The 27075-nt window shown below is 41.6% G+C and overlaps 1 protein-coding gene across 1 annotated transcript in view; it reads left to right on the top strand.

The window, feature by feature from the left end:
* The window catches only part of ERICH1 (glutamate rich 1), an 81940-nt gene extending 55129 nt beyond the window's left edge, over positions 1–26811 (top strand). The window contains exons 7-8 of the mRNA XM_026844040.1: positions 22552–22632; positions 24527–26811. The gene's annotated coding sequence lies outside the window, so the exon portion shown is untranslated. The remainder of the gene's footprint in view (positions 1–22551; positions 22633–24526) is intronic.
* The last annotated feature ends 264 nt before the right edge of the window (positions 26812–27075 follow it).

Genomic DNA, 27075 nt, shown 5'->3' with positions numbered 1-27075 from the left:
AGTACACGCTATTATCAGCATATTTCAAACTTCTGGGAAGACAGAGCTTCAAAATTTTGGTTTTAAAACCTGCATGGACTCTAACAGTAAGAATAATTTAAGGATCAACTAGAAGGTAGCCTGCATGTGGCTTCAAGAGTTAACTTTTCAGTTTTCATAGTTAAACATGACACAGTAGGTCAGGAACAGCAGCACAATGGGAGAGAAGCTGGGCTGAGTAGGTGGTGGTCCCTTCCTTTAGCTCCGTGTACAAGGAAGACCACAGAGGCTGAAGTAGTTTTGGGGATCTGTAGTAGTGAATAGCTGGTCACTATGCTTGTATGCAAGGGTATGAGTTCAAAGCCATTATCTCTGCATATAGGTACATCTTTTATTCTCAAAATTGCCTGTGAGACCTTAATTTTTCTCTTTTGTGGTATGTAATATGGGAATCAGTTTCTATTGTTAACAGATTTTTACGGCGTCATAAGTGGTGCGATATTTTATATAGTACTTTACAATCATGTAGAGTTATAAATTCTTTAATGTGTTTTCTATGACAGCTGTCTTTTCTCCCCTGCACCAGTGCAGGGAGATACTACTCAGTAGGCCAAATCTATGAAATGACATCTGGGGAAAAAAAAAAGATTTAAAAAAAAAAATACAAGGAAGGAAAAAATTGGTGAGTGGCAGCATGAAGGCAGAGAATTGTTAAGATATCTTTGACTGAAGAAAGCATATTTCACTCAGTAATATCTGGTGTATCATAAAACCAGTCCACAGAAGTAGAGTGGAAAATGATGTGTGTTATGGTTGCACAGTACACATTAAGTATAATAACAAAGAGTGATAGTGGAAAAAAACCCAAATTGAAAGATTGGAAAAATGCATTATATTTAATATTTAGGCCAACCTCAGGTTATAGCTATGTAGATTTTGTGATTAATTGCTTCAGGCCTAGATTGCACCTAAGGAGGGCTGCATTGCACGTTTATCAGCTAATTTAGCTGCATCGTTAACTACTTTATCCTCTGCATTGCATCTAAGTAAATTTTGTTGAATAGGATAATTATAATGTCTGAGTATTTCACAATTTTTAATATGTGTTTTTCTTAGATGAAAAAACTGTGTATTTTTAAACTGCTAGATATATGCTGAACTAAGCCATGGGAGAAAACCACTACATGAGTATAAAGAAAAAGCAAGAATTTATGAATGCTGTATGTTTCCTGCATCTAAAGAACTGGGAAAAAAACTGTATTATTTGAAAACAGTGTCTATGCACCACAGTCACTCAAGGTCAAATATATAGCTTTAATAAGGACATTATCCAAGTTGAGTGCTTAACTTTGTAGAATTAATAGTCTGTAGTTGTTTTAATGAACTGTATAATTTGTAAAATGTATAAGCAAGCTGTAGTTCTCTTGTACATTATTACTGCAATGCTGCATCCTGTTTTAGGATACATAATGCAAAAAAAAAAAAAAAGGTGTTATCTAAGATGGAAGAGGACTACACAAAAATAGAGAAGGAATGAATCTGTGGTTCAATACCTTTTTTTCCGTTGCATCAACTCTAGTCTGTTAAAGGTTGCATCATCTAAAGGCTGCTTTTCTTCACTTTCAAGATCTTTGACATTCTTCTCAGTCCCTCAGTCAGTGCACAGATGATTCCTCCATCCTCTCAGCCTCTGGTACTAGCTTCCATCACCCATGTGCTACATTTTCAGATTAACACATTTGTGCTTTTTCTCACAATGCCTTCCACAGCTCTTTGCAGATGAGTCTTTCTATCATCTTCCATTCCTGTTTAAAACTCTCCTTTGCCCTGAGGCTGCCCAAAAGCTTGGCAATGGCTAGGTCAGTAGTGTGCTAAGACAACTGTCTACTGTGCTGATGTTGCCTTATTGTATCTGTGTCCTCCCACATCAATCTGCCTATTTTTTTATCTGTTTTCTCCTTTCTTAAACTAGTAGCCATTTGATGGAGGGTTTGGCCTGCTGCACAGCACCCAGCACAGCAGATTCCTATTACAACTGAGGTGCCAGTGTGCTAGGGGAATGTAAAATAGACTTAACTGCAATCAAGAATGTGCTAGAACATGTAAGCAAGGCTGCTGATAGTTAAAAATGGAATCATAATTTTACATTACACACATGATCAGTCTAGTAAAATAAGGACCTGTTTATCCCTTGGTAGACATGTTAGAGGCAGCGTTCATCTGCAGATTGCTAAGGAGAGGTTGGAGGTATGCAGGATGGGATTCATTTCTTCTAGCTCCAGATGTCTAGAGTGTAGATGGTCCCCTCTGAGCTGCCTATCCTAAAGAACTTTATAATTATTGGAATGAAATAGCTACTTGTACAGCCCAGTATAACTGATTGCTTCTAGACATCTACTTTAGGATAAGGACAATGGTAGAAATAGGAGAACTTTTGTCTTTGCGTTGACTGTTACAGGAGCATAAATAGGTAGGTCAGATGGAAACATCTGCATCGCAGGCATCTGGATCTTGTAAAAAAAAAAAAATTAGTGTATCTGAGGAAGGAACAGGAATGTATGTGTTACATGATGAAACTATTGCCTACTTCTGGTGCTGCTCTGGCAGTGGCAAACTCCTTAAACTTAGACAGGGCTATGACCCCTGCTTCCTTGCTTCTTTCATATCTTCTCTTGGGGAGCCATTGCCTGGGAGTGATAAAAGGGAGAAGAGTAAGGAGCTGTTGTACAGCTGTGCTTGGAACTCGCCCAAAACAAGCTGAGGAGGTGCTTCTCCTGCTCTTCTTGTTCCCTTCACGTGATCATGCAGAGTGGCCTCCACCACTTCTCAGATAGGCTCAGTGAGACTGCTGTGTGATTTATTCCTCCTCACAGTAACAACAATGAAATGGAAGTGAATATAAATGCAAAGAGAAGGAGTAACCATTGCAAAGAATATAAAAACTGATTGCCCACTACCTGTGTTCTAGAGAGTGAATCATAGCAAATGTATTTTCTTCAGGATCACAGGAGTAACCACCAAACTCTGTAGACATACTGATAGCTGTTTGATCTCTGTCTGGCTTGTTAGAGCTTTACAATTAAAGTCATGTTTAAATCTGATTGGAATTCAGGGAAAGCATCTTAGCTTATTACCATTACTATAGTGCCAGATTCTATTTACGTTGATAAACACTTTAAAATACTTGACGTGTTATTCAGTTAAATCTGTGATTGCTAGCTGACAGACCAAAGTGCATTGATTTTTCCAACCACATTAAGCTAAATACATGGCACAGTGTTTCAGTAGACTGTCTGCTTAACCCTTTCACAATAATTCAATTACCCAGTATAAAATTAATGTGTAAAATATTAAATAACTCTAAATTTCTAAATTAGAAGGCGTTGCAAGAATATCTTCATCTTGATAGTTTCTGACATATATTTATTACTGGATGATTTACAATCTGCTACAGTTCACATTGTTGTCCAGATGGCAAAAGTCACTCAGAAAGTTTTTTCTCTGTACCCACTTAGTAAATTGATAGATTCATAGAGAGTAAGACTAAAAAGGACATGAGATTATCTTCTCTGACCTCATCTATTATAGATCCCTGGTCATAAATTTTCCTTTTACTTCAGGGTGAAGACCAGTAACTTGAGTCTGACAAAAACACAAATTGTCATTTTTTTGCTAAAGCAAGTCTGCTGCAGAGACAAGCAAGCTTGATTTAAAGGCATCAAGAAATGAAGACTTAGCCCCTTCTCTGGTCATTTATTCCAGTCCTTAATCAGTCTCACAGTTAAAAACATTTGAATTTGTCTAGATTTAACTTTCAGCCATTAGTTCTTGGTATACTTTTCTTCACTAAATTAAGTAGTCCCTCACTAGCCACTATTTTCAAGCTACAGTGCAACCTCCTTTTTGCTACCTTAAATGTGATGTCTTTAAATTATTTGATTTAAGGCACTTTCTACAGCCTTCACATTGTTTTGTATCTCTCTTGCACATTCTCTCCATTTTTTTTCCCACCAGTTAAAGAACAGCTGTGCTGGAACTGCACATAGAACTTCATTTAAAAATCTCAGCAGTGCCAACTTTTGTACTCATTATTCCATTGTTTGTGGGTCCTCCTTTTGCGATAGAATTGTATAGGGAGTCAGTGTTCACAGAATCCTAGATTCATAGAATGGTTTGGGTTGGTCTTCTTAAAGATTATCTGGTTCCAGCCCCCCTGCCATGGGCAGGGACAGGTAGCTCAAAGCCCTGTCCAACCTGGCCTTGAACACTTCCAGGGAGGGTGTAGCCTGTTCCAGTGTCTCACCTTCACTGTGAAGAACTTTACATCGAATCTAAACCTACCCTCTTCCAGTTTAAAGCTATTACCCCTTGTTCTATCACTACATGTCTTTGTCAAAAGTCCCTCTCCAGTTTTCTTTTAGGCTCCCCCTTAGGTACTGTAAGGCTCTTGAATTATTTGTCATAGTAGACAAATACTCCTGAAATTTATTGCTTTCCAGGATTTAGTCCTTGGTCCCATACTTTTTTTCTTAAATGTCTGACTTTTTTGGCCACATTAATGTAAATTTTCTTTAATTATGTTTATATTAGTAAATGATGGATTGTTTTGTGTGACTGTACTGCTTTTATTAGTATCAACTATCTGCTAATCTAGGTGTCATCTGCAAATTCTACCAGCAATGATTCTATGTTTACTTACAAATCATTAATAAAAATGCTGAACGGTGTTGAGTACTAATACTAATCTTTATGGGATCCAAAGAGAAATAACATCATTTAGTCATGATTACCTATTTTTGAAAACAGAAAACTGAGATCATCTAGCAGATTTGTAATGTATTTAACATGTACTTTATTGTCCTATATGCTTTTTTTGTTTTGATCAGAAAGTCATGTGGCAGTAGGTAACTTCTTAGGAGTCTAAACAGCACAAGGTGTAAAGGTTATCTGCTGCTGTCAACAAGTATTTCTCGGTTTTCTACAATAGCAAGCTTTATTTTTTTTTTAGGTAAGGATAAGAGTCCAAACTAAAGACACTGTACAAAAAAACTATAGAATTGTGGTTTAGAGTATGGTTGAGGGAAAGTAGAATATTTGAAAAGTATTCAAAGCAAATAGGCTCTCCAATTTGTCTTGCATGTTTTCAATTTGTTGCTCTGTGGGGAATGATTTGCATTAGTTAAAATTGATGGTTGTGAAAGATCTCTTATTTTTAAACATCAAAGGAAAATTCATATTTCTTTCTTTTTCTGTGAGATGTGATACATAACTTTAGTTTTGAAGGTGTCGTGTGTGTGTGTGTGTGTGTGCATTATCTGTTGTGTTGTGTTTCTTCCAGTTGATAATTGAAGAAAGATCCTTGCCATATGTTCATTAACTACTGATGAAAAAAACATGTCTTAGACTGCGAAGTTTTCTTAGGAAGTTGCATTCACAGTTTTATAGTGGGATATGCAAATTTTCATTTTTTTACAGAAGCAGTTCTCTGAGCATATCTCCAGGCCACGGCATAGATAAGTTAACTGTCAGCATCAGCATTAACTATCTAAACCCAAAGCTATTGTTGGAGACCAGTGTAAGGATTCATCAGCGATATTAATCGCACTTCAGCTTAAGTCTCTGAACTTCTACTGCTCACGGAGTGCCAAGTTGTAATTGGTATCGTGAATCAAAATGTAGGCAGCCTTAACGTTTTCTTTTGGAGCTAGAAATGGCAGATAGAAGTCCCAGTTACTCTCTGCCCAGAGCTGTTCCAGTCTGGAGAGAAGCAGAAACAGATTCTCAAGTAGATCTATGAGACAGAATCTCCAGTAGGATTTCCACTTCATTGCAGTCACTCAGCACCCTCATGGTTCCCATTAGTCAAGGCTGTGTCTCAGGCTGGCCCCAAAGCTATGCAGTGGAAAAACAGGAGTAACAACAGCAGAGCAGCACAGTAACCAGCAAAGTCACAGTAGGTCCAGTTAGTACAGGAGCTAAACATGAAAGGAAAGGGATTTTAAAACAACTTGAAACTGGAAGTACCACTCCTGCCCCAGCTGCAGGAGCCTGCGGTTCAAAGGCAGAAGGGAAAACTGAAGTGTTTTGCACCAGAAATTGCAAAAGAAAAAGCGCCAAAAATAAGAGATATATTGATTTGTTTCCTGAATGTGTATAAAGCTGATGAATGCAGTTCTGCTGCTCTATTTGAAGAAATTTGACCTGTGCTGCATAAAACCCTCGCATACAAACAGCATAGAGCCTCCAGCTCCCAGGTTCTGGCTCTCTGCTAACACAGAACATGCCTTTCAGTATTCTAAAAGGTATCTTAACTCTACCCTACACTGGAAGCCTTGGGGGTAAAAAGCAGCATTTCTGTCAGAATGCCCTGGCAGCATCTTTTCTTTCAAGCTGATTCCCTTACGCATAAGCAAAACCCATCAAATTTCAGTATCAAGCCAAAAACATTTCAGGTGTCCTTCAGGTACCTATCAGGGTACCTGAGACACAAAGACTTAGCTGACTGTTATATTTCTAGAAGTCGCATGCCCATCTACTTTCTCCATAATTTACAAGGCCTTGCCCTGTTTCACAGTGTGAAAAGCAGTCTCAAACTACCTTACAGGTATCATAGGATGAACATCTGAACATGGGCAGATCCTGGGAAGCAACTGGCAACAGTCAATTACTGAGGTGATGCAAATAGGAGGGAAGGAGAGATGGGGGCTACGTGAGTGGAACTTTTCCCTTGTAGGTTGCGATGGTGATTTGCAGACCCTTTCTGCTCTGTTCTCAATAGCGTGCTCTTGGATAACCTGAGACTTGCACTTTCAAATAAGAGTGGTGGGAAACTTGGGAGGTAAAAGTCGCAAAGATGAGATGACACTGAGCAAGTATCTCGAAGAGGATAATTAGTCTTTTGAATAATAACTAAGGGTCCTCTCTGTCAATCTTCATGCAGCTCCAGTTGTCCAAGGCTGATCCAAATCATAGCAATTACTGGCATCCAGAAATCATCAATGCTTTGCACAGCAGTCTCTAGCATGGTGTTTTGATTGAATCCAACCAAAGAAATTTGAAAAAAACACTATAATACTACAAAACCCATAAAATTATCTGTTAGAAATCCAAACTAGGCCAGTCTTTGGAACCTGTTTTGGTTTTTTTTGTGAGTCTCTATAAATTGTTGTTGTTAATCCTTGTGAATATCCAGGATAAGCACATCATCTGAAAAACCTACCCAATAAAAGCATTCTACCCACAGTTGCTGTTCTTTCTCTTCCCTGCATTCAAATCTTGAGTCCATGGACCTGAATATTATCTCAGTGCATGGAATAGTGTGCTCCCATTGCTATTATGCCCTGCAGGGATAGTCATTCCCTTTCCCAATCTGGCAGCCTGTGCTTGTGAGCAAGAGTCATTACAACTAACTGAGCATGCTGTTCTGTGGTGTGCCCGAAGGCGGCGGAAATGACTGTGGTCCAACTCTCAGCTCCAGAGTATTGTGCACCAGGATATTAACTGGCAATATTGCTTTGGTGCAGAGGCTTCCTCCAGGCACCCACAAGACAGATGGCTTTATCAGTACACAGCCATTCACCTCTGTATTGCAGTTGGGAAGAAATACAAACAAATTTTCAACTATCATTGCGAAGCAGTTTTACAGCTGTCTATCTGAAATTAAAGTACGTTCCATTGGTTGTGCTTTGCATTTTTATAGTGACTGGCAATCTTTTTTCCATAATGCTACACTCAGCCTTCCACAGAGTTTTTAATGCTCACAGAAATACATGACACTAATTTAACGAAGGTGAGTGCATCAGACTGTAGGGAACCAAGCAAAGGAGGACTCTGCATAATCTGTGTAGTTGGACACTTCCTATAGACCAGTGTAAAAAACAAAACATCTCTGGCAGGGAAAGACTTTTGTGTAGAAGTTCATAGGGATGAATTGATACACACCTCATGGAAAGTCTTTGTAGAGCCTATACAAAAGACAGCTGCCAGCCCACAGCCCCTCAGTCCTGTTCCTCCTGAATGGAACTGTGCACCAGTCTTTGAAGTGGTATGAGTCAAGGATTGAAGCAGTGTGTTTCTCGGTAACTGAGTAACTGTCTTTGGCTCAAATGAGTGGGAATCCATAAACATGTCTCTTAATTTGGAGTGAGTTTTCCATCAGAGTCAAAAGCTGGTCAGAACTAAATTGTAAGGCATTTATACCCCTTGGCTATTGTAGTACCTGTGCTCCAGTTTCCAAATAAAGTTGTCACAAACTTCCTGTAAGTGAGAGGTAAGACTGAACCATGCTTAACTAGCAGCACGACCTTGCCATCAGGGAAAAGCAGCTGGGTGAGAGATTTCTGTAAGATGTGAAATGGGAGGAGTTTAGAGTCAGCTCTGAAAGTAACTCCAAGGTGGGACAATCTGTCACAGCAGTTCCTAATTCACAGAGAAGCTGTCTCCGAAAGCCATCTCTCTGCCTCCAAACTGGAGAAGTCAGTGTCTAATAATCAGTAAAAATCTTGTTGTCAAGGAAGGCTGTGATGCCGGAAGGAGGTAAAAAACTCAAAGGAGGTTTTTTTCCTTTGTATATTGTGGCAGTGGGGCAGTGAATCCTTTAGATTCACAGAATAATAGTGGTTTGGGTTGGAAGGGACCTTAAAGATCATCTAGTTCCAACCCCCTGCCATGGCAGGGACACCTTTCGCTAGACCAGGTTGCTCAAAGCCCCATCCAACCTGGCCTTGAACACTGCCAGGGAGGGGGCAGCCACAGCTTCTCTGGGAAACCTGTGCCAGTGCCTCACCACCCTCACAGTAAATAATTTCTTCCTTATATCTAATCTAAATCTATCCTCTTTCAGTTTAAAACCATTACCCCTCGTCCTATCACCACTCCCTGATAGAGAGTCCCTCCCCACCTTTCCTGTAGCCACCTTTAAGTACTGGAAGGCCGCTATAAGGTCTCCCCAGAGCCTTCTCTTCTCCAGGCTGAACATCCCCAACTCTTTCAGTCTGTCCTCATCAGGGAGGTGCTTCAGCCCCCTGATCATCTTTGTGGCCTCTGGACCCACTTGAGCAGGTCCATGTCCTTGTTGTATTGGAGGCCCCAGAGCTGGACACTAGAGTACCAGGTGGGATCTCACATGAGCAGAGTGAAGGGGGAGAATCCCCTCCCTCGACCTGCTGGTCACACTTCTCTTGATGCAGCCCTGCATAAGGTGTACGGGACAATCAGAGGAAGCCTTCCCTCTAACTCTGAGTGAGGAAAGAAAATCCCAACAGCTTGATTTCAAACCCTCCATTTATCTGCAGGTCTGAGAATACTATGGAAGTGTTGGTAAAAACACAGTAACATGAGAGGCAGAGGAAGACGTATAGCGGAGGTACAGAAGCAAGGTGGAAGAGTAAAATGACATACCCAACTTGAAGAGTCCTGTTTGCTCATTCTTAATAAATAAACTTTTCCTACTTCTCTTTATACCCTTTTTGCCCTTTCCGTATCTTTTCTGAGTTTGCTTCATCTTTTCAGAGATGGGAGGACCAAAACTGCCCCTGTTATTAAAAATGCAAGTTCACCGTTTTTTGAAGTGTGCTTTGATTTGTTCTCTAGTCCTTTCCAAATAATTCAGTTGCTTTTTTGACCCCTAACTGGGTACTGAGCTGACATCTTCATAGAACTGTTATTTCATTCCTGAACAGTCCTTATCAGTTTAAGTAATTTTTGCAATATTTGCAATACCCTACATGGAATTTCATCTGCCATTTTATCACAAGTTGTTCATGATCGTAGTGCTCTTCTGCAGCTCTGCACAGTCAGCTTTCAATTTTAGTCCCTGTCATAACTGTAGTGGAATCAGCAGACTCTGTTCCCCAATTATTCATCACCTTTTCCAGGTCATTTAGGACCTTGCTGAGCAGCACAGATCTTGGCACAAAGTCCCAGAGGATTACATTGGCAATTTCCTTCCAGTGGGAAAATTCTGCATTCCTACTTTTTCTTTCATATCTTTCAATTACTTATTTATTCAAATGGGGATCTTCTTAGCCTATGAGACTTCCTTTCTAAGAGCTTTTGTTTTCACAATGAATTTTAAAAATGCACTTTAGTACACCCTGTCTTCTTACTTGTTGATTCGTTAAAAAAAAAAAAAAAAAAAAGCCAGTAGGCTTCCCTTTACAGAAGCTTAACAGAGTGCTTCCCAGTGTATTTTTTACTGAGTGTCTGATCATTCTGTTCCTTGCAATGGTTCCTATTGACTTTCTGAACAAGGACATCAGGTTCACTGATGTGGAGTTCCTCAGATCAGCCCTGGAATTCTTTGTAAAAATTAGCCGTTTCACCACCTTCCTGTCCCCTGACACTGAGACAATTCCCCGTGAGAGGTTACACACCAGGGCTCACAGTTGTGTTATTTCATCCTTCGGTTGGTTTAGAGCTCTTAGGTGAATACCATCTGGTCCTAGTGAGCTGCTAGTGTTGTGCCGTGGGAAGTACAGTGTCTGAAGAAAGAACTCCATGTTAAGTCCAGTGCATTGTGATGAAGTGCAAATGTTCACTACTCTGCCCCTCTTGTTTTATTTTCCACTCCTAGGTAATTTGAATTCTGTTTTAATCATTTCTGCTTGATCTCACAGTCGGGCAACCACAACACTTAATCAGATTAAAGACTACCTAATAAAAAAATAAATGTTATAGAAATGATGCTCATTTGATTAATGTATTTTTCATGCTTTATTTCCTGAATAGATTGTTTTACCCTCTTCATAAGTTAATGAAAGAATCTTCCAGTGTTTAGCTAGGGAGTTCACAGCATAGAGCATGTACCTTTATGCAGGATTATGCCTAAAAATAGATTGCCAATCATGTTAACGAGCACAACTGTGCTAGCACAATGCCATGCCAGAAATAATAGATGTCTCTTTAAGGGATTAACACATTTAAATAGGAATACAGATAGTAGGGAATAGGAAACGTGTAATCAGCAATGTGGAAGCAATTACAAGGAAAGAAAACAAGGGGACACGTCAGAAAGCGTGCGAGAATAGAAATTCAACTAGCAGGGTTCCTACTAAAGCTATGTAATTTAATTTAAAGCTTTTAAGCATTTTGTATCATACTTTGAAAGCTCCCGTAATTTATGTCTTCTTATATTGCAGTTTAAAGTCTTACAAGAGAATTTACAGACCTTTTGTGTTTTGGGTGGACTAATTCATTAGCCTGTTGCATTGGTAACAGGGAACATACAGCAATATATTCAGGCTTTTAAATCTGCAAGGATGGATCAAAGCATTTACAGTTTCTAAATTTGGAATCATTTTTGGATATTACAGATCTAGATATCCATTACTGCTATATGTAAGGAACTTTCCTAGTAGACTGCTAAGGAAGACTTCAGAACATCTCGATGTTTTGACACTTTTGCTTATTGCAGGAATGTTAAATGTCAATAAAATTGTACGTTTTGATAATAGCTCCAGATTCATGTCAAATGCGATCACTTGTAGAACACATTTCAGCCCTTTCAAAAAGCAGATTCTGCAAGTTTGTTTAGAAGGTGGATTAGGTGCCTTCGTAGGATTCATGACTCAGAATTTATAAAGCCATGTGGAATACAGTAACCCGCACATTTTGACTATCTGAAAATTTTGTTTGGAAGGAACAAAGAAGTGCCAGTGAAATGACTGACTGAAGTGTACTTCTGTTGTAAATCAGAATTTTAGAATTACAACCAAAATTGAGTTCATACTTTGAATGTATCTATGTTATCTTAGTTAGAATGAATCCTTTTCCATTCCAGAATCCTGATACCCCAAACATCCCTACTGCGGCTATTTTTTCACTCTGTGATGGTGCTCTGAAACAAATTAAGTGTGTCCTTGGCTACAGAAAAGCACAGGATACTGTATGTTAGGGTCTTTCTTGTACATAAAATACAGCAGGTCTCTGCAAGCCTTCCAGTCATTCACAGGCATGGCAGGAGATCTCATGGCCTTCAGTCCTCGGCTGCCATACCCGAATACTTGCACTTCTGGAATTACATTTCAGAAAGCTGCTTCTTAAGCCTTCTCATTTGTGTGATTCATGGTGAAGATTTGATATGTGTATAACAGGGTTGCAATGTGGTATGTAGTGGAGGAGGAAGAGCCCTGCTCAAGTTAGTTGTATATGCACCTGCTTATATGCATAGTTTTACTGATGAGAAAATTTCCTATCAGCAGTACAGAACTTCTGGGAATGATCTGTCCAACTTTTACAAACAAGTGGTTCAAATTCAAAAGGCTCTGGGCGGTGTGTTGCACATGACAGGTTGCAACGCTACACAGGTCAGTATAGCTATACACTGTATATCAAGCTGCAGAAGGTACCTGGAGTGCCATGATGGAGCCTCGCATGATCTGGAACCCTCTGCAGATGGAGCGAGTGATGCCCATGTGGACATGGAGTCTGACAGTCTAGCTTTTTGTCTCATCAGAGACAGAAGCAGCAAAGGCAACGTGAAAAGTTCTCATCACAGATTGTAATATAATTTCTCATATCAACGCTCACAGTGAAAAGTACCCACTGAGGACTGGCTAGCCAGGAAGACATGTTCAGCCTGGCTCAAGAGCCATCATCTGGTGGGTGTCTTGATGTAGATAACCATTTTATTCGACTCTGGGGAGCAGAGCAGAGTAAGAGAGGGTATGCTTTGCTCCTTAACAAACTCACACTTTTTTGCTCCATCTCTTCTAAATGGAAAGGAAATTGCAGGCTGTTCACAGGAAAGACCCTAATGCCTTGTTTCTTTGCAAAATAGCAGCCCTTGTATGTCACTCCTTTAGAGCAACAAATAATACACTGTCTTGGATTAGTAGCAGCTAATTGTCATACACAACCACAGGAGTGGATGTGCTCTCGAGTAATGATGTGTCTGACAAGTCTTACATATCCAGATATATCCATAGGTGTTCCACAGGCTTCCCTAGTCAGATCAGCAGTGCCTTGGTAGCTAAAAACCAGCATCATGTTAAATGATGATACCCACCTTCTTCACAAACTGTCAGGGTTGCATTGTATATCCTTACAGTGCACTACCTTGCTGAAGTGGTTGGTACGTGCTTTGAATACTGGGATCATTGCAAGACAGTGTTTTACAACTGTTTCCAGGGTTAACGGGGACGCTGGACCTCTACTGGGTCTGTCCGCTGCCTGTTAGATATGAACCTTCCCAGAATAATGGCTATAGATAAATCTTCCCACGGGTTGCACCCAGATAATTATCAGGCCAATGAGCCCAGCCCAGAGTGTGTTGTGTTGGTTAATTTCTAAAGCAGCAAGTCATAAAGCTGTCACTCAAAAAAGACAGCTATTATTCTGCTATGCATTTTAAACACTCAACCCACTTTCCGGGAGCAGGTATTAAGCAAAAGACACACCAGGAAAGTGCTTGTGATACAGTGTCATTTGCACAGCAGAGGCAGACAAGCTTCTCCCTGCCCATATCTACTAGGCCAGTTTTCTCTTGCAGTCCATCCTACAGATTCTGTAGAGTTGTAAAAATCATTAAGGTGGACCCAGAGTTGCCAGTGGTTGGTGTGAGTGTAGCAGCACCTTTTTGAAACTCTTCAGACCTGCAAGACCCCAAGTCTCTCTATTAATGCCCATTAATTATATTTTTGATTTGGGGTTAGAGGTTTTTTTCATTTTGGTGAGGTCTTTTTGGATCAGTTACAGTCAGGACTGGCAATGTTTTGTACATTAATAACTCTCTACTGGGACATTGGTGATGGTTCACAGAATCACAGAATTGTCTAGGTTGGAAAAGACCTCAAAGATCATCCAGTCCAACCATCAACCCAACATCAACAGTTCCCAACTACACCAGATCCCTCAGCACTATATCGACCCAACTCTTAAACACCTGCAGGGATGGGGACTCCACCACCTCCCTGGGCAGCCCATTCCAACACCTAACAACCCATTCTGGAAAGAAATGCTTCCTAATATCCAGTCCAAACCTTCCCTGGTGCAATTTGAGGCCATTCCCTCTTCTCCTGTCACTTATTACTTGGTTAAAGAGACTCATCCCCAGGTCTCTGCACCCTCCTTTCAGGGAGCTGTAGAGGGTGATGAGGTCTCCCCTCAGCCTCCTCTTCTCCAGACTAAACACCCCCAGTTCCCTCAGCTGCTCCCCGTATGACCTGTGCTCCAGACCCTGCACCAGCTTTGTTGCCCTTCTCTGGACACACTCGAGTCATTCAATGTCCTTTTTGGAGTGAGGGGCCCAAAACTGAACACAGGAATCAAGGGGCGGCCTCAGCAGTGCCGAGTACAGGGGTCAGATCCCTTCCCTGTCCCTGCTGGCCACGCTATTGCTGACACAAGCCAGGATGCCATTGGCCTTCTTGGCCCCCTGGGCACACTGCTGGCTCCTGTTCAGCCAGCTGTCAATCAGCACCCCCAGGTCCCTCTCTGACTGGCAGCTCTCCAGCCACTCCTCCCCAAGACTGTAGCGGTGCTGGGGGTTGTTGTGGCCCAAGGGCAGCCCCCGGCGTTTGGACTTATGGAAACTCCTCCAGTTGGCCTCAGCCCATGGCTCCAGCCTGTCCAGGTCTCTCTGCAGAGCCTCCCTGCCCTCGAGCAGATCAACACTCCCACCCAACTGGGTGTCACCTGCAAACTGACTGAGGGTGCACTCGATCCCCTCGTCCAGATCATCAATAAAGATGTTAAACAGGAGTGGCCCCAAAATTGAGCCCAAGGGGACACCACTTGTGACTGGCCACCAACTGGATTTAACTCCATTCACTACAACTCTTTGGGCCCGGCCATCCATCCAGTTTTTTACCCAGCAAAGTGTGTGCCCATCCAAGCCCTGAGGAGCCAGTTTTGCCAGGAGAATGCTGTGGGAAATGGTGTCAAAGGCCTTACTAAAGTCAAGGTAAACAACATCCACAGCCTTTCCCCCATCCAATAAGCAGGTCGCCCTGTCGTAGAAGGAGATCAGGTTTGTCAGGCAGGACCTGCCTTTCATAAACCCATGCTGACCGGGCCTGATCATCTGGTTGTCCCTCATGTGCTGTGTGATGTTACTCAGGATGAGCTGCTCCATCAGCTTCCCGGGCACCGAAATCAAGCTGACAGGCCTGTAATTTCCCGGATCATCCCTCTGACCCTTGTTATAGATGGGCATCACACTGGCCAATTTCAATCTATCAGGACATCCCCAGTCAGCCAGGACTGATGGTAAATGATGGAAAGCAGCTTGGCGAGCACCCCAGCCAGCTCCTTCAGCACCCTCGGGTGTATCCCATCTGGTCCCATAGACTGGTGTGTGTCTGTGTGATGCAGCAGGTCACTGACTGTCTCTTCCTGGACTGTGGAGGGGTCGTCCTCCCAGTCTTTGTCTTCTGGCTGAGGAGGCTGGATTCCCTCAGTACAACTAGTCTTGTTATTTGAGACTGAGGCAAAGAAGGCATTAAGCACCTCAGCCGTTTCCCCATTACTCGTTGCCATGTTTCCTCCTGCGTCTAGCAGGGGATGGAGGCTCTCCCTGTTCTTTCTTTTGCTGTTGACATGCTTATAGAAACATTTCTTGTTGTCCTTGATTGCTGAAGCCAGATTAATTTCCATCTGGGCTTTAGACCTCCTGATTTCTGCTCTGCATAGCCTGACAGCATCTTTGTAATCACTGTGAGTCACTAGCCCCTTCTTCCAAAGGCTGTAAACTCTCCTTTTCTCCCTGAGTTGCAGCCAAAGCTCCCTGTTCAGCCAGGGTGGTCTTCTCTATCACCGGCTTCTCTTAATGTACCTGGGGACAGCCTGCTCCTGTGCCATTAACACTTCCTTCTTAAAGAGTGCCCAGCCTTCCTGAACCCCTGTACCCTCCAGGACCGTCTCCCAAGGGATCCTGTCAAGCAGGTGCCTGAACAATACAAAGTCAGCCCTTTGGAAGTCCAGGATGTCAGTTCTGCTGCCCCCTCTCACAGCCTCTCTAAGAATAGAGAACACTATTATCTCATGATCAGTGTCCCCTAATCGGCCTCCAACCACCACATCATCCACCAGTCCTTCTCTGTTCACAAAGAGGAGATCCAGCAGGGCACCTTCTCTGGTTAGTTCATTCACCAGCTGCGTTCCCCCAAAGATGCTGTACTTGCACGTCAGGTCAGGTAGTGCCTGTTTATGCAGAGCCTTATATGCAGTTCTTCCTATGTGTAGTCGGCCACTCAAGTTTTACCAGTATTGTTTTCCCTCTATGAAGACTTCCCTTGAGCGAAGGGAGATGAAGCTAGGCTGTTGACCACATCCAGTAGTTGGGAAATGAGGCCAAATTCTGTGTTCAAGGACATCATCAGGGCTCATCAGTATCTAAGAGGAGAGGAAGTGTTTGCTGATCCTCCTTTTGTGAGGTTAAACAGCTTCTTGTAATACATACTTTTCAGTTGCTTGGGTCATCTTAGTAGCCATTCTTTATACCAGCCTCACTTTGAATTCTCCTGCTCTAATCAGCGGGGTCCAGTTCACATGACTCTGTATTTACACTGTTGATGTCTGTGTCTGTGCTAGTACTTGCTGTACTATCAAGCATCACTTTTTTCTCTGATCTCAAACATCTAAAATAGGTAATTTACAATGGAAGTTTAGAGCAACTGGTTTGGAGGCAGGCATCTGCTCTAGCCACCTCTGGGGTTAGGAGAGAGGGATCCAGCCCTGCTTGACCAGAACTGGATTCCAGATGAGCTGTGCCAGTGCCACTGCACTACACCTATGCTGCTGCCAGTGACAGTAGCATGTATCTATCTTTGCTTTGGAAATACTTTTTTTAAAAAAAAAATGGGATTTTTTTTTTCCCCCCCGTAATTTCTAACAGATACAAACTGCAGAAATTTCTAACAAAATTGTCTTTCATGGCAGAAGTCCTCCTTCATAGCAGAAATTAACTTGATGTTCTGCTATTCTTTTGCTGTTAAATTTCTGTCAGTTTCTATTATTTTGCCCCTCAATGCTATCAAAGCACTTTGGGTAGGCAGGCTGCAAATACAGGAGTAACCACTTGGCAGTGGAGTTGTGGGAAGTCAATGAGTCAGTTCTCAGCAGGAAACAAATGAGTAGTTTAAGCTACTTCAGTGGTAACTCCATGAGCCTCAGCAACACAATCTCTTGCTGCTGTCTGTAACCTTAGATGACTTCAAGGATTGAACTATCTGCAATTGTGTCTCAGCTCATCTACACGGTACTGCAGTCTTCTTTTATTGACAGTATTTCCTACTTCCGTCATCAACACATTCCAATACATCTCTCTGATTTCTTGCTCTGCACAGATATTACTGTGTAATGCAACAATATGACTAACATTGTTTCTTTTCCTTGCCTTCCTTATCATCTTAAAATTCATTAACCACCTTCACATCCCTCCTTAACACTGTGATTTGCTGCAACGCCTACAAAAATTTGGAAACAATCTGACTGGGAGTGAGCTGAGGACATTGCCTTGCATGCCAAGTCATATATTCTCTTTGTTTCCCTGGGCTCCTCCATCTGGTGGCATCTTGATTGTAGGCTCTTTGGGGCAGGACCATCTCTTTCTTCTACCTGACAGTGCCCAGTACTATTACCCCTGCAGACCTGGTGTTTTAGTTACCTTTGATTTAGGCAACTACCGTTTTAGCTTAGCTTTCATTTTTAGGTAATGCACAGAATGATTTGCAAGGAGGTACTGTGAGATTTAGTAACTGTTGAAGTGAAAAAGCTCAGGATTAGTTACACGATTGTGTGCAGAGGAAGATTTGCTGGTTTGGTTTCTTTATATGGTTTGTTTTATTTACCTAGAGTGACAGCACTTTGTGTTTGCTCCTGTCCTGCACAAAGAGCTGCAGTGGAAGCCATAAGTAGGTTCAGAATCCTGACTGTATTCCTCCACCCTGGCCTCTTTAAGGATGATTAATTTTGGAAAGTACTTCTTTAGTTAAATATCTGAATTATTTTCAGAATTATTGCTTCAAAATAATACGTTTTGCTATTGCTGTCCAGGTATAGAATGAAAATTGTGTATGCTTTACAGGAAATCCTCTTTTAAAATGCTGCCCCTGTATCAATGTGGAAGGCCCAGAGTAAATCAAACTTAATGACCCTTGAAGCCAGTGGAGAGTTTTGCTTTAAACCAGTTTATTGTTCAGAAATGCGACCTCACATAGGCAGTGTCCTGCAGTGTTCTGCCTGCAATCTTTATATCCATCAGGTAGGAGCACCAACTGTTGGGAGACATCACCTCCAAGCACTTCAGCATATAGTGGGTCACAAGTAACTGATGCCTGTAAGCATGCACACTTGCCACCACGTTGCCTTGGGTGCCTTAGCCTTCATGTGGCTGAGAGCCTCCTGTCCGCAGGTGTGCAGCCTGTCTTCCCCTGGCAGTGGGGGGTGCCCATCACTCCGGCTGCCTATGGGGCAGAATTTTCACCTCCTTCATGTCACATCCTTGCTCATGTGCTGTCATTTTTGTGGCCTTGCCCCAGCAAAGCCAATACTGTGGCTGTGGTGTGTTCTCATAGGAAGCGACTGCAGCAGCAGGAGAATCGCCTGTCTTTCCTCCGTTTCTCCCACCATTGCTTGGGGCTCCAATAATACACATGCACAGAGCGTAGCAGTCGGTCAGCAGACACCAGCCCCAGCCAGCATGCACCGGTCAGCGATAACTGCATCACGCACAGGAACCACCGACAGCAGTTTGAGCAGGTCCTGCTGAGATTTGTGTGCTTTCTGCAAGGGACTTTCTGGAACAACTCTGCTGCACTGGAGGGAAGCCCTGGGGAGGCTGCTCATCTGGGCACCCCCATTAACTCTCTTCCCACTGGGCACTGAGTTTCCCTTTTTTTCCCTTTTTGTCTCTCTCGCTTCCCTTCACCTCTCCCTTCCTCTGTCATTTCTGGTTTTCACCAAAAGCAACTCCATGCGTGCCATCATCTGCAGACCCTGCCGGTGAATCCCTGTGCATGTGAACCGATCTGGGCATCCTTTGTGTAACAGCCACGTGTTGGCTGCAGCTCCCTACTCTGTGCTTCCACACAGGTGTAAAAGAAACTGCTCTCCCCAGCTGCCATTGCCTGTGGTTTAACTCACACACACTACCAGGTCATCTCACTCCTCCCTCCCCCAGCTTCAGGATGACTGAGGGAAAAAATAATGAGTAAATGTAAGCAATGGACTGCTGTATGGGTGAGAGTCAGGGCCCACTAGCATCCAGAGTCTCTCAAACGCCATAGACCGTTGCCATTCCAGCTCCCACAGAGGTCTGCCACGGCAAGAACTGACCAGCAGAGGAAAGCAGTATGAGTCCCTCTTCTGAAGAGAAGTTTCTGATGCGAAAACTGATGTATCGGTGTAGAGGGAGATGTCAACATAGCTGCCTTTTCATGAGGATAAAAGTAAATATACTGAAAAGTAGCTGGGAAAATGGGGTGGAAAATTGGAATCGCTGTACAGACCAGAGGTAGCAAGGAGAAACAGAAAGTTGAGCCTGATTTTAGGAGATAACATATTTAAGGATGTGAAAGTAAATTCACAGGATGATTCTACTTTAAGGATGAGAAGCAGCTGTCTGTGAAAGAGGAGATAACAAAGTCTGGGGCACACAGAGAAAGCAACAAGTCCGGGAATGATTACGGTGTAGTTTCAGCCTAAATATTTGAGGCATCTGTCTTCGAGTGGTCAACTGCACAGGCTCAGGCTGAGCTAAAAGAGCAGGGGCTTGAGCCCCACGCTGCCATGCTTGCCCTGCTGCTTGCCGCTGAGCTGTGGTGGGTAATCCTGACATGCATGTCCCTGCATCGCGCTCCAGAGGGGCAGGGATGTGCTCGCAGGCAGCATGGGCAGCACAAAGAACTTTTCAAGGGGTGCCAGTCAAGGAGGGGCTTCTAATGCTGTGAAAATAAGTCGTTCCTGTGGTTGATTCCTGCTGCATTTGCGGCAGCAGTCCTTCCAAGAGGCACAGGATTACAGCAAATAAACTTTTAATTATTGATTTCTCTTCATAATGGAAATAGAGCACAAGGCAGGATCAAAGTGTCCCTTGCCTTTAATTTTGGGATGGGGAGGATGTCAGCATATGATATGCATTCTTATCTGCTTGATGCCTGTTAGAAAACAATGCCTCCATCAAGCAGCAAAGGCATTAGTAGATGAATGAGGTAAGTAGTCTGCACTGTGTGTGGGATCCCCATTTGCCAAGAGAGCCCTTCGCCACTGCTTGTGTTTCACCTCCTCTGTTAGATGGTCCCCTGCCCAAGAGGGGCACGTTCATCTCTGTGTCATGGCAGTTGGGACTCACTTGTCAGGGGCTTGAATCTCAAAAGGAACAGAAGCAGCCCCTTCTTTGTTCAAAGTCCTGAAACAGCCTGGGAGGGTTATTCTTTCAGAGTCCTCAGGAAAGTAATACAAATTTTGGTAACACTTGCCCTTGCAGAAAATGTTCTACAATTCATCTGTGTTGAGCATGGCCATGAAATCATTTTTAAAGACAGCTGTGGCATTCTAGGCATACTCTTTCTTTCCCTTTTTATTTTCTGCACAAAGAAACTTGGTTGGAAGGCTCTCCCTTTCTGAATACCGTGCCACAGGAATTTCACTGCCATTCTCTGAACGTGAAGAAATACACACAAAATGACAGAAATTGTTAGTAATGCATTTTTCTGCGTCTGCTGAAACTGATACTGCAGTAGGTAGCTTTTTCTTTGAATGCAGGCAAGGCTGGAAATTTAAAGGAAAAACTCAGTATTCTGCGCATTTCCAGAACACAGACTCTGCAGTGTTAGCTTTGTCCTGCTCTGGGCAGCAAGCCCAGGTGCTCTCCTGTTTGTGCAGACAAGTTAGCATAGAGCATACAGTGGGAATGAAGAACAAGAAAAAAGCCTTTGCCTTTTTATAGTATGGATTTTCATCCCAAATGCATTTGGGCAGGTATGGTGACTCGTATTTACTGATACGGTTCCCGTTAACTTCAGTCAGCTCCCAATTTTATGATATTTCCCATTAATGCAATGTGTCCTGTAGGTAAGGTATACCGCACTTGCAGTCACTGTGGTGCCTGTCACTGTGCAAGTTGCATATTAAAAAAAAAAAAAAAAAAAAAAAAAAAAAACAAAAACAGATTGGCAGGTTCCCAGTCTCTTACTTCTAGTATTTAGATTGATGCTATAGGATTAGTTCAACCCAAGTTACCTTTTTGTGAATGAGACATAGCTCCACTGGTGCCAACAGGGTTCACGTGGTATAAACATGGTGTGAGAGGAAAATGAGATCTTCCCACTGCGTGCTGTGTAAGCCAGAGCCTCAGAAGAAAACGGCATCATTCCCTTACATAACATTAATTAAGCATCTGCTGAAAAGTAAATGAATTACGGGAATTCTTGATGAGTGATGCCATTGTGGAATACCTAATGTAGAGTATTTCTCCAAGTAGAAATATTTCATGTTCTGCTTGTTTACAGCAAGAATATTTCTCATGAGAGCTTTAGGCTGCCATAGCAGAGACCAAAGGGGTGTAAATCAGTACTGTTCTATGGAGCACTTGTGATTAAAACTGATGTGGGCTCACTGACTTATACCACCTGAAGAATTTTACCCTGCCTGTTTAGAAGTATGACTGCTACTGAAGCCAAATTCTGCCTTGCTATCCTTATTCAAGGTTGCATGTTTTGATAATAGGAAAAAGGAGCTTTCTCAGCACAGTCTATCCATCAACACTTCTAAACCAAAGATAAATTAATTTTGTAGATTAGATTGTAGCTCCATTTCTCACACTGTGAACTATATGACCTCAGGAGCAGAACTGAATCCAAGCTTATTACAGTGAAAAGAAATCACCGTTAACAGAAGATAGTAGTAACAATAAGTATTAGATTAAGTACTTTCCAGTGGTAAAACTTTAGCAGCAGAAAAAGGGGCAAGAACAGGCATAATGCTGAGTAAAAGAGAACACTATCAGAAAAGAAGTAACTTGCTTTTAAATGTACCTTCAAATAACCCTATTATATTAGCACATCCTTTCAACTCAGGTCATGACTGCATTAAGCTTCCTACCCAGTCAGGTCATCCTGTGGGTATAAATATATGTTCTGAGTTACATAAAAGCCATCCAATCCTATTTGCATTGTCAGTTTTTGATACAAAATGCTATAATGACCTCCTGGTTTTATGTCCAGTGCTATCTATAAAGCAGGCTTAGGCCCTTGTGTTCTTAAGGATGTCAGCTGTCATGTTGCTTTCTTAATAATCTTAAGGCATTCCCAGAGAGTTTTCTAAGATTGCAAGACATACCTGGCCCCAGGCGGAATAGTTTGGCCTCAGCCAACACGTAAATGATGCAGACAGATCCCATGTGACAGGTTATGCAACTGAGCTGAGCTTTATATACCCGGAAGACCTTAAGCATGTAAAAGGCTGTAGGGAAAAGAGCATCAGGTGAGGAAAAAATGTTTGCATGCCATGCTTCTTGGAGTGCTTTTGGCATTGTTCCAAACCATATTAGAATAAAGCTTCTGTTTCATTAGGGGGTCAACTTGTAAAAATTTCCTGGGATTTGGTAATGTATTGTGTGTTCTAAAATTGTAGGGTTTGAAATTCTACGAAGACTCAGAAATCATGGTTATTCCTCTCTGGAGAATGACACCTGGGTATATAAGGTTGTTGCAGGTATGAAAATTCTATCTTTTTTTCTGCTTTTAATTAGATCTTTGAAATATCAGCATTTCTCTTGCTCAGACTGATTTTATTTCAAATTATTGCATGACCAACACAGGGGAACGCTGGCTTCTGGTGGGTTAACTTGTATAACAACTCAAGTCTTAATTAAGCCTCTGCTGAAAAAGTAAATGAATAATGATAATTCCTGATAATTGGTATCATGCTGGAACACCAAATGCAAAATACTTGGAAGGAGTTTATGTTTCTGCAGTGCTTAAACAGAAACTACTTCTCCATCATTTTCTGTTGCAATGGCTTTGTGTGTTTGGGGCAGTAGGAAAAAGTTAATGGGAAGGAGGATGTCAGGTTCCTAAGCAACTCAGATGAGCTGTCAGTGAAACACTTCAACCAGCTTCTGTGGTTATGATAAAGAAATCTGGATCAGTATTGACATCTGGAACACTGGGGGACCAGAGTACCAATCATTATATGAAGAAAAAAAATATACATAGAAAATCTTTTCAGTCAGTTAAATAATTGAGAATAAATTATTTTATATTACTATAAATAATGATTGAGCCCCAAAATATATATACAAAGTATACTTAGCATTGTTAGGTTTATGGTTGGACTCAATGATCTTGAAGGTCTTTTCCAACCTTAATGATTCTATGATTCTATAAAGTAGAGCATCTTCTTTATTGTACTCCATAGTTTGATATTTACAGAGTAGATATCCTTTTGTTGGAAAATCTCAGAGCTTTTAGCGGTGTGATCTGCATCCAAAGTCATAGACTACAGTAGCTGAGAGGTGATAGTTGAGTATTTGAGAGACTGAGCTAAGGATACTGCGTTTCAGTCCTAACAGTGAATTTCTTTCACGCGTCCCTGCATATCTTTTAATATCACCTTACACAGTAATTTTATTTGCAGTTTCTTTTGTCTTTATTTATTCTGCTGCTGAATTAGCCACGCTGCCAGCCACATTTATCAAGGTCAGAGCCCTCTGCTCTGTTTATTTAAGCTCACAAAAAACTAGAATCTGGAAATGAAAATCAGGGTCCTTGGAATCTGTGGCTCCTGTCAGTGATGCCATGCTTTCCATCCATGGACTGCAAGGGAAAGCATTTTAAAAAATCATTATTTGAGGCCTAGTCATCACTTCATATAAGAAATTCTGCAACTAGAAAGACACATTATATGTTTTAACTCACAGCACCAATATGCATGGGGATTTGTGTTTTTTTCTCTAGGGAGTCCATGCAACTGTGTTTCTTCTTCTTGATCAGTGTATCATACATACTAGGCAAGCAACAGTAACTTAATTTCTTTTCTGATTGTTATTCAGATAATCAGTAATTAATTTTTAATCTTTACTTCAGCATTTCCTGCTTCTTTGTTGGACTTGACAAAGTGACTGTGTTAAAGCTTGTCTGCTTGGTCTAGTCCTACCTGTGGAGCTAATAAAAGATATTACTGATCCCTTTTAGCCTTGCTTTCATGAATTAATAACTAACACTCAAGGGAGCATCATCTGTAGGAAGGAAGAGATCTTTGTACTCCACTGAAAGTCCCTTCCCCTTTATGCCTATGCCTCCATGCTTGATTCAGCTCTCCCTCTCAGCCAAGAAGCCAGAGGGAACCCCATTAAAGTCACTGAAATCAATGAGTTACAAATGAAAGAAAAATCATATCAGAAATGTGTCCTTTCTTTTACGAAGTGATAAGAAGTAGGGCCTTCCAAAATGTGCAGTAATTTGTACCGAATACTCTTCAGCAGAAAGCAGAGTCATATTATATGAAATGCCATGGAGAACAAAAAAGTGCTTTGTAAGTTCCAAAGACCTGCTTTTGTGTTGCACTCAGCTGAATCAGTGTGTAACCTGCCCCATTTCTCCCATAGACTCAAGCTGCAGGAAAAGTCGTTATCAAATCATCAGACACAGTGCTGCAATGGGCCGCGTTGCTGCTGGGAATGTCTGGGATCAGTATCTCCAGCTACAGCACACACCGACTAACTCAAAAGAAGAGGATTCCCTTGACCCTTTAAGCTGTGTTGGGATGTGACCCAAGAAGTAAAGGCTTATGTCAGTAGTGCTGATGAGTGGATTTTCTGCCTCAGTTACCAGTTTGGAGGCAATGAGTCACTTTGCAACTGTGATTTTCTACATGCAAAGTTAAAAACCGGAGAATTACAGAATTCTTCAAGAAAGAAAAAAAGAATAATGACTAGCAGAGGCATCAGATTTCCAAATAAGATGAACTGTTTGTAAATACAATGGACTTCTTTCGTTAACTAGTGTATAAACAGAGAGGGATCTAAAGATACAAAATAGAGGTAAAATCGGAGTAGGGGTGAACAGATTGATGGGGGTGCCGTGCTTGGTTAGTGTCACCTTGTTGCAGCTTTTGCAAATTGATTTCTACGCAAAGGCTGGTTTTGAAAAGGCAAAGTTAGAAGCAATATATTCCTCATGACAAGAGTTAGACCAAATAAAAATAATTTCTCATAAATGCTTTGTACTGCTTTGTGTTTATTCCAGAATTTGTGCACTCTAACCTTTTTCTATTGAATCTTAAACGTTTCTTGATTCCTTTTGTGTGGAAGTGTTAGTGTATTGTAACGCAAGCTGGTAGCCTTCTGCAACAGCAGAGATGACCTCAGGCTACACCGTCCATATGGTGTTGGGAAGGAACCATGGCACCAGACCAGATAACTTCATAATTCTCTACAGAAACTCTCTACTCTAGAAAGTATCAGTAAAAATGTTGGTTGGGTTTCGTTGCAGAGTTCAATATCTGATCATGTTCCTCTGCAAAGCCCACTTGTCCTATAATATATACTCTGATTAAAATAAAAATAGAAATTAACCTTTTTTCCTTGTTTTCTTGCTCTTTTCACTGGATGCAATAGCTTATTCAGGAATGTTCTCTTACTGTTGGTTTGCATTTTACCAACTGTGTCTGTTGTTTTATGTAAATATGGCTTTGTAGGGTCTTCTGTGCGTATGTTAGCATTTTAAATCCTTTGTCTCAGTTACTAAATGCAAATATTATTTGGGGGGGGTTACCATGTTTTTAATTGTTTCTTCTGTCAACAGTGTTTATATTCAACCACTAAGGGGCATCCTGCACAGCTGAATATTTTGAAGTCTTCAGATTGCTCAGTGCAACATTACAAATCACAAATTGAATCAGGTTGAAATTTTTACTTTTTCTTTTTGCCTCTGTGTCCCTTTCTCACCCCCTCCAAGAAATGACTCTCCTCTCTCCACAACTGTTGTTAAATTGAAGAAGATGAGAAAATTAGTCTTTACAAGGTCATTTTTTACAATGTACCAGGTCACATATTACCTCCATCATGTATAGCCTTCTGTTTATATTTAAATTAAAAAATTGTATAATGGAATATCCTGTCTTCTGCCTTCACCTACAAGAAATAAAACAAAATACTTGATTCCTTTGACAAAAGTAAGAATTATATGTCTGTAAAGCATTTAATCACATTGATTGAAGATCTGCAATCTGACCACCACCTTCAATATGCCATATTTATAGCTTTTTAATCAATGCATGTGATTTTAGGCAGCTGCATTTCTGTTAACTGATTTCCTGCCTCCATGCAACATGAACGTAAGATCATTAGATGTTTTCAGTGCCATTACTATGCTAATATGAACTCTCTGTTAGATAAAAGCTAAGGGTAATAGCAATAAAATTTTAAGAAGATATACTAGAATAAAATAAATGATAACTTGACCACTGAGATGTTCCTGTTTTACTGTATCATGGAAATGATGCTCATGAGGAATATGTATTTTTTCCATGATAATTGCTTTGAATAGTTTTGTTAAATTTAGCTGGTACCATGGAAAATGACAGGAGGACAACACAAGCAATAGGCTTATTGAGTGTGAAGAGACTCAGTAAAGGTCCAGGCCTTAAGAGCCTCAGGAGCATACAGTGAAGCACCAGGAAGGTGAAATTGAAATGAATTACAAAATGTATACATTTAATCTTGCTGATGATGGTTTGGGCCTGGGCTGAAAATCACCTTTATGTGACAAGTTGGGACTGCATCCAGCAGCAGATGTAGTCATCTGTAGGTAACCTAACTGCTCCTGTAAAAATCTAAATCCAGAATTTCAGTTTTCTGAAGTACAGCTGCCACCTCTTGCTGGGCGTGACAGACAGCCACGTGCCCGACCCTCTAACTGCTGCAGCTCCCTGGAAGATCTGCTTTCAGGTTTCCCCTCAGCTGGGTGAGGCTGGGGTTTGTTGAGCACCAAGACGTTGAAACCTCGTAGAGTGTGCAACAACATGCCCATCAGCTCATCCTCCCCGGGGCTGCAAGCACAGAGGTGGACTGGGGGCTGCCCAAACTATAACTGAAAGCTAACAGCCCCTAGCCCCGTTTATCCTGCTGTTTGTTAGAGCAAACGCTCTTTGGCA

This window comes from Athene cunicularia (genome assembly GCF_003259725.1).
Source record: "Athene cunicularia isolate RWA chromosome 3 unlocalized genomic scaffold, athCun1 chr3_part1, whole genome shotgun sequence".
NCBI lineage: Eukaryota > Metazoa > Chordata > Aves > Strigiformes > Strigidae > Athene > Athene cunicularia.
The sequence above is the reverse complement of the archived record's forward strand: the minus strand, read 5'-3'. Positions and strand labels throughout refer to the sequence as shown.